This window comes from Sturnira hondurensis, unplaced genomic scaffold (genome assembly GCF_014824575.4).
Source record: "Sturnira hondurensis isolate 20B ecotype Veracruz unplaced genomic scaffold, ASM1482457v3 Scaffold0009719, whole genome shotgun sequence".
Taxonomy (NCBI): Eukaryota; Metazoa; Chordata; class Mammalia; order Chiroptera; family Phyllostomidae; genus Sturnira; species Sturnira hondurensis.
The window spans coordinates 13,493,275-13,501,540 of NW_028082350.1; the positions used below are offsets into that span (position 1 = coordinate 13,493,275).

Genomic DNA, 8,266 nt, shown 5'->3' on the forward strand with positions numbered 1-8,266 from the left:
AATCTCCAAAAAAGAGAAGAGAATTGGATAGCAGCAATGCTTGCTCTCTATTTCACCTGCCAATCTTCCAAGAGAGAGGGGGTGCCAGGCACGGTGGGCTGTGCTGTCACCGAGGAAAGCCGAGTCTCTGGACCCCTGATTTCAGTGAGACGTGACCAGAGAGCGGAGCACAGTTCCCCTCTCTCCTTGCGACGAAGGTTTGGTGGTTGTTGCCGCTGTCCACCACCTTGCTGTGTTCCTGGGGTTGGAAACTGTGTGGCCGGAGGGGCACTGGAGAAGGTAAAGCTGCAGGGGACAGCACCAGTGTCCCCTTTCTCCATCCGCCTGGTTGGGTGAGGGCTCGGACCAGGGTCAGCACCATCGTGAGGCTGCTGGGAGGTGACGGGGAGGGGCGGGGAGCGGGGAAGAGTGTGTTGCCCTCTGCCCAAAGAATCAGGTGTTTAAAACTTCTCCCGGGACGGTTTTTGCTCTGTTTTATGTGCTTGTTAAGGCCCCTACTCCAAGGGAGACCGATTTGAAGATGACCCATGGAGTGAAATTCCACCCCATGTTTTTTCCCCAACTTTAATGAAAACAATTACTCTACACTCAGATGACACTCAAGCACTTCGTGTGTGTGTGTGTGTGTGTGTGTGTGTGTGTGTGGATTTGCCTCACTGCAGGGTGGAGAGAAGAGAGATCTCCTCTGAGCCAGTGTCTCTCACACCGGAGGCTGCTCCCGGGGCAGCGGAGGGCCTCGTGAGAACGTAGACGGGACCCTGCCCTCGGGGTTTCTGCGTCAGCAGGTTTGGAGGGGGCCTGACAGCTCACATCCCCGAGGAGTCGTTCTCGGAGAGCCTTGAGGGTAGGAGAGAATGCTGCCGCAATGGGCGGGGTATCTGAGATCCCTCATACCTAGTTTCGCAGGTGAGCGAGGGTCGGATCTGAAGTACGGAGTGGACGGAGAAAGGCCAGAGTAGCGGAGGCTGGTGAAGCCAGGTGGGGAAGCCGAAAAGGAAGCAGGGGACCGACTGCACTGGACACACACCTGAGTGGCTCTGGTGAACACAGACAGGGCTTGAGGTGCCACAGCTCTCAGGTAAGGCGAGTCACAAATGAGACCCAGTGCGACCTCGTGGCACGTCTCACCCTCGAAACGTGGGCTTCGTGGGTGAGCCTCTGGGGGAGCACATTGCTCTGGCTCAAGGGGACAGCCCTAAGCCACCCGACAAGGCGCCAGCCACGGAGCAGGCCTGACAAGGACCTGGAAGCCCTCGCTCCAATAACCAAAGCGCACCAGTGTGCACGCTTTCCTGGTGGCTGCTTGCTAGGAGTCGCCTCCCCTCGCCACTTCCTGTGAGACCGGAGAAAACAGCTTTGCCCCTAGCTGTGCAGGGTCAGTATAAATAGAAGCTCATTCCCACTCCCCGCACCCAGGGTTAAAACTGGCCTCAAAGGAGAAGACCCTTGTCCCCAGCCTGTGCCCGGGAAGTCGAGTCAGCTCGTGCTGCACAAAGATGGGACTGCAGCCGTCCAGTATGGAGCCCGTGGGCCGAGGGCAGTTTCTGCTGGCCTCTCTCTAGTTGGAGGGGTCATGTCACAGGGAACAGAGCTCCACGTCCTACTTCAAACTGCGTCACGAAGGGCAGGGCTGCCAGGCCTCCGGGTCTGCACGGGGAGGAAATGAAAACTGGGCATAGTTGGGCGGTTGCCTGATTCCTCCTGCGGCCAGGGAACCACCACAAGGCCAGGGCCCTGGGACGGCCCAGGGACTCCCTGGGCTGCCAGGACGGCGGCTCCCCGCCTGAGCACTGGCCCAGAGTCAGGCCCGTTTGCCTTTGACAGAGTGGCCTCTGAATTCTTCAAATACGTTCTGACGGGCGTCTAGCCAGTGGGAGATGTGATTACAGGGACCGATGGGCCTCCGATAGAGAGTGCTTTCTGAAAATGTGGGGTTGGGTATTTCAAAAGTGATTCCCTGGACGCTTATTTAGACACGACTCTGGCTTTCTGTATGTGAAAGGCCTGTGGCTAGTGGGTCAAACGAGGACAACCAAACCACCAGGGCCTTTTCCCTGGAAGATCATAGTAGCAGAGTTCAAGGCTATGAAAATGCAGTCTTCTGAGACAATATGGTCATTGTTTTAAGATAGTCTCCTTTACATTTTCTTTAAAAAAAATGTGTGTGTGTGTATTTTTTAGGTTGGGGATAGAGGGAGACAAAAATAAGGTAAAAATTCACATTGACTTCAGAATCTGTGGTCACATCTACCTGAGTCCTACTTTCCTGAAACACCTAATTTTCTTTACCAGGTTACAACGGAGAGTTTCAGAGCTGAGTATCTTTCTGAGAAACAGCGACTTTAAAAATGTATTTCAAAGCCCCAGTACATATGAAAAGAACAGCACATGCAAGCTACCCCTTGTCCTTTGTCCAAGTAACTATCGTTGGCCAAGGTTTTTTGGTGTAGTTGTTTCTTCCACTTCATTATTTAGTGATTGTTCTTGTGTCCTTGATTTAATGAGTTGATTGTGTAAGTTTCTAGTATTTTAATCCCTCTTGTCCACACAGGAAGGAAGAGTATACAAACCCAAGGCCACATAGGTGATGTTTTCCATGGTTCAGTTTTATCTGTCACTTGCCTTTAGTGGTGATGAGGTGCTTTGTTCTGGGCGTTTGGGCACTAAAATACCCTTATGCCCATATTCTAACTTGTGATAAAAAATGTGGTATAATGGAGGGAGGAAATTGACTCTTAGGTAAAAATCTCTTCCAACCCAGTATTTTGGTGCTTATCTATAAGGTTAATTTAGCCACTGGGAAATGTTTAATTATTTCAGTGTGACTCCTTTATTAGCCCCATGTCAGGGCCACAGTGATGACAGAATGCTATGACGCTTCTGCGGCCTGGGGAGAACTGGATGCTGGTCTTGTCCTCGCCAGTCATTCAGGAATGAGGCCAGAGGGGCATCTGCTGTTTGCACATGAGAAACAGCAGCAGGTGTGGAGAGACATGGCGGTGCCCACTGAACCAAGCAAAGGTCTGACGGAAGACGGGACCTGGTGTCTTCTGCCTTGGGTCTCTACGGATCCTGGGCAAGCCTTCAAAGACCTCCACGGAGGTCTCCACTCTGGTCTCCACTCTGGAGAGACGCTGGGTCTGTCCTGGGTGTCCCCATTTGGGGCTGCATAACTGTATGCCGTTGGCTTCACAGGCTCGCTGAAATCCGGCTGATGTCATTGTTCCTACCAGAATGGGTGTCAGCTGCACACGGATGAGGGGAGCCTGAGCCATGCGGTGACTGTGTCCAAACAGGCGACCTCGGCTTTGTGATGTCGTCAGCCTGGCTTGCGTCATTCACGCCATCAGCTTGCAGTCATGCCTCCCCTCCTCGGGCTGGACCCTTATCACGGTGACCGGTGAGGATGGCACCTCGGAAGATGGTTGTGACATCTTTTGGAAAATAGAAGGAAAATATCTAGGAATATTGTAGGAAATATTGTAGGAAATATTGTAGGAAAATATCTCTAAATATTTTATGATCCCAGGTTCATGGCTTTTCTTTCTTTTTTTTTAACTCATAACTTAGTCATGAAGAGTGGTCCAGCTGATTGAACTGAAATGTCAGAGCCATGTGGGGCCTCTCCCACATCAATGATGGACCCTCCAGGCCCCCAAACAGCAGACTTTGGCCATTGCAGAAGCTACATCAATTGTCTGCTTTTGTCTGGGTATCCATTTCCTCGTTGTCAGCAACACCCCACCCACCGAGCCATTCCACTGAGAAACTACAGGTGCTCCTCAACTCATATCCCCCCTCATGTTGAAAATATTAAGCTGAAAAATGCACTTAACACAGCTAGGCCTACCGAATGCCATAGCTTGGCCTGGACTGCCCGAAACAGGCTCGGAACACGCCATTAGCCTACAGGTGGGAAAATCATCTCACTGCTGCTGCCCAGCATTTAGAGAGAGTGTCATCCAGCATATCAGTAGCCCAGGAGAAGATCGAAATTCAAAGTTTGAAGTATGGTTTCTATTAAACGCACATTACTTTCACACAAAGTCAAAAAATTAAGAGTCGAACCCTCCTGTGCTGGGGACGATCTGGAGTGTGTTGCAGTGTGAAGATTCTGAGACCCCAAACTACATATAAAGTAGGAAATCTGTGGCTAGTCTAACAGCGGGCACGAACGTGGGGCCTGTGGGCCAGGCGGCAGTGTTTTAGGCATTGTGACCAGGTGATGATGCTTACACTCAATGCAAGCGCTTCCCACCTGCTTCCCTCTGCAGCCTCAGCATCACCCGTTTGTGTGGTCTGCCAAGTTCCTGCAGGTTCCCTGGGGTCCTTGTCAGATTCACGGGCTCCTAGCCCAGGCTTTGATAGAAGCTATGTCTCTCTGCCTACTTTTACCTTGTTTCCGGCACAGTTGAGTCAGAGAGCTAAGTCAGTGTTTCTGGTCCGGGTGGGAGAACGTTCCCTTTGTTTCCAGGGGCAGCCGTAGAATCCAGGCAGCACTGTCCCATCAACGGCTGCAGGAGCCTGGGCTGTACCACTGAAATGGCTGTACCACTGTTCTTCAGATGTCGGCCCAGGGCCGCCCCTGAACTCGCCTTCCTATGGTGTGGTTCCCTTTAATTCCCACAGACTGTCCTCAGGCTCCTCACCCTCTACCCCCCTCTCCAGGCCTGGGTCATTTGCCCTTTGCCTCCTGTCCAGCTTCCTCCTAGATAATCCGTGGGTCCGTAAAACTAGTATTGGCAAAACCTTGTGGTTGACAGGTGCTTTGTGTGAGGTCGTTCTTGTCTGTGACTGCGAAGGATGCGCACTCCAGGCACACAGCTGGAAAAATTGAGGTTCGGTTGATACTTAGTAAGTATCGGCTGTAGAAAAGACCCCTCACTGCAGCTCCCGCCTGTGACCCTCCTCATGGCACCGGAGTGAGGTAGGGATCATCACCACCCAGTGAAGAAAAAAAAAACCCAGACTATTTAGAGAAGTGTTAAGTTCATGCATCTGGTGAGTGAGCACTGGCCAGGATTCATAGACCAAAGCACAGTCTTAGCATGAGTTCAAGGGTCAGGATGACACAGACAATATATCTCTTTGTCCAGCTCCAACCTGAGGCAGCCTGTAGGGCGTGGGTGCCTGGGCAGGTCCCATTGAGTGAGGGATAGTGGGCAGTGGGCAGCAGAGCCTTTTGGTCTGGGTTGTATGCCGCAAGGCGCGTTGACTGTTAGTCACTGCTCAGGGCTGATTTGGGTAGAGGGGCAGCATGATTCGCCACCGCAGATGTTCATTGTATGTGCACATCACTCTCTCCCAGATAGCCTTGTCTCGCTGGGAGGGCGGGACAGAGAGACACAGCTGGGAGCTGGTGAGGGGAGCTGAAGGCACTGACGCCTCCCGGAGGCTCTCTGGGGGCGGGGGGGATTTGAGGTGGGGAGGGAGGGGCAGCTAGGGGTTTGTGCCTCAGGAGGATCTAGGCATACTTTGACCCTGTTACTCCCTTAGTCAGGACTCTTGTTCTGTACCCAGAAAGGTGAACAAAAGAATAAGGTAGGTGAGGGATGCTGGTGAAACTGAGGTCAATTTCAGGTGCCACAGGATGTAACCAAGCCTTCTCAGTTACTGTATATTGGGTAGGGCAATTTTTGGAAGTTTTTTGTGTTTATCAATGTCTAGGACTTGAAACATTTTTTAATTTCTCCAGAGTCTTCTAGAGTTCTAGACACTCATTCTTAATAAATGTTTACTGAATAGACAGCATAAAGACATGAACAAATGAGATTTTCCCTTCCTAATTTCCTAATTCCTTTGGCTCTGTGCTCCTTCTCAACAAACATGCATTCAGCTCCTACTACGTTGGATGTCTGTGATCAGGGCAGATGAGAACCTTGCTGTCCTGGGTGTATGTTGTGGAGGTGCAGAGAAAGAGGGCGCACCTACCAAAGCACCGAGCAAGACAGTGACGAGTGCCAAAGCGAATAGAAAGGGATGGGGTGGGGACGCTGCTCTTCAGCTCGGATGGTCAGGAGGGGTCCGAACAAGCAGGATGTGAGCTGAGGTCTGTGTGGTCAGAGGAGCCGGCTGATCGCAGACTTGGAGAAGCCTTAAGGGTGAAGGCACTTGTGGGGTGAAGCCGTCTCAGGCACCCGAGTGCGCTGAATGCACTGATATCACTCCTGTTAGTTTGCCAGGGCTGCTGTGACAAAGTGCCGCACACAGGATGGCCTGAGCAACAGAAACGCATTGTCTTCATCCCGGAGGTTGGAAGGCTGAGGCCAAGGTCAATGTTGGTTCTTTCTGAGAGCTGTGAGGGAGAGTCTGTCCGCGCCTCTCTCCTACCTCTGAGGGCTTCCTGGCAGTCTTTGACGTTCCTTCGCATGGGAACGTCTTAAAAAAGATGAAGGGCTTCTGAGTTCATCTTTTAATTTTGTTCTCCCTGTGTGCACATCCATGTCCAATCTCCCCTTGTCATCAGAGTGCCAGTCATTTGGGGGAGGGTCCACCCTAAGGACTTCATTTTGACTTGATCACATCTGCAGAGACCCTCTTTAAGACAGTCACATTTGGAGGTCCTGGGGGTTAGAACCTTTTTTGCGGGGGTACAATTCAGCCCATAACATCACAACTAATGTTGGTGCTGAGTCGTCTTTGTTATATGTGCTCACTTGGGTTTGTTTGGGTTTTCTCTCTCCTTGACTAGGGCAGCAAACCCTCTCAGGTATGCGAGCTAATCATTGTTCCTCATGGATCTTTCTAGCTCCTCACAGGCTTAGTTCCTAGATGATAAAGATGCAGGGAAAAAGCTGCCGACCGACTCTATGTTCATTCTCTAAACTGGGAAACCACCCCCACGACGGGCACAGTGTGGTTTCACCCCCAGGTGGGGAGATCGCCTTCCCTGTGGGACACTGCTCCCCACTCACCTCTCCAGTGGGTTTTGGGAAGAGATCCGGAGAATTCCAAATATTTAAAAGGGCGCTGGGTGATTGGACTTGTCTTAAAAAAAATTAAATATAGCCTTCGCTTCCTCTTTGGAACACTCTGACCAAAACAAACTGATTAGGCCGCGCACATGGTCACAATAACAGGTGGTTGGAGAGGTCCCCTGTGGCCAGTTGGCCTCCTTGGGGCCCAGGAGGAACGCAGCACCATGGCCCGGCCCCTCACGCAGGCCGGCTGCACACAGGGGAGTCAGCGGGGCATGTCTGCAGCTGGCCGGGGCCAGCCCTTGACTCACGGAATGACTAACAGGGAAGTGTGGACAATGCTGAGAACAATGCAGGCCCGAGAGCTGTTGCTGAAAGGAAGTGAGGCTTGTCAGGGCCTTTTCCCCCGGTTGCTGTCTGGGCCACGCTTGGCGAAGCGTGCCCCTCTCCTCCAAGTCTGTGCGGAGTCAGTCACTTGCTCAGCCGGAATGAAGGGCCCGCCAGTCTTTAAAATAACGTCCCTCTGTGGAAAGCACAGCTGGCTGGGCACAGGTGACCTGCCTGCCTGACCTTGGTCATTACACGACCTTGGTCAAGCCGCCCGACTGCGAAGGGCTGCGGGTGAGATGGCGGACAGTGAGGCACTGATTTCCTCGGGTCGTTCGGAAAACCAGACAGTGGAGGGATGTGACTGCCCAGTGGTAGGTGGTCCATGGACCATCACTGGGGCTCCTTGCATGGTTTTCATACTTGTATGTCTCATCAGAGTAAATGACACGAAAGGAAAACGTTGACTCAGGAAACAGCAGGGAAGAGCCTGGGAGGGGAGCAGCGGACCCAGAAGGATGAAGGTTCTTGGAGGTGGGCTGGTCCTAAGCAGGGCCTGGACTGGTCTCCTCCATGCAGGGCGCAGCTCTGGGCGGCCACGGAAGCTGCCCCACACGAGCAGCTGTTGTGATGTGTTTGAATGACAAAGAGAGGTTTCTGAACATTTTTTGTTTAGCTCACTTGGCGTGTGCATCACGTCAGCTGTGAGTAGTGTTCTCTAACAGTTCACAGACGAAGACTGGATTCCGGGTGGACCGAACCCAGTGGGCCTGCCCTGTTTTTTCTGGGATCCTTTCGGCTTTGGGCACAAGGTTTTGGGTTCAATCTCCGGTCAGGGCACGTGCCTAGGTCGCCAGTTCACTCCCAAGTCTGTAGTTCACTCCCAAGTCTGTTCCCTAGTCTGTAGTTGGTGTCTTCTGGTTGGGGGAGCACAATGCCCACCACCCCATCCACCAGCAGCTGCCCCCGAGAAGGGGCAGTCACCGACGCAGCTCTCACAAAGACGATGATACCTCTTTTCT

At 52.4% G+C, this 8,266-nt stretch overlaps 1 long non-coding RNA gene across 2 annotated transcripts; it reads left to right on the forward strand.

Moving 5' to 3' along the window:
- Positions 1 to 658: 658 nt before the first annotated feature.
- LOC118994828 (uncharacterized) lies at positions 659 to 3,794 on the forward strand. Of its 2 annotated transcripts, XR_005068144.1 has the most exons (3): positions 659 to 1,078; positions 2,838 to 3,400; positions 3,571 to 3,794. It is a non-coding gene; the product is annotated as an uncharacterized LOC118994828 (long non-coding RNA). The 2 variants fall into 2 exon arrangements; XR_005068143.1 differs by lacking the exon at positions 659 to 1,078 and having other exon boundaries at positions 1,167 to 3,400.
- Positions 3,795 to 8,266: the final 4,472 nt, after the last annotated feature.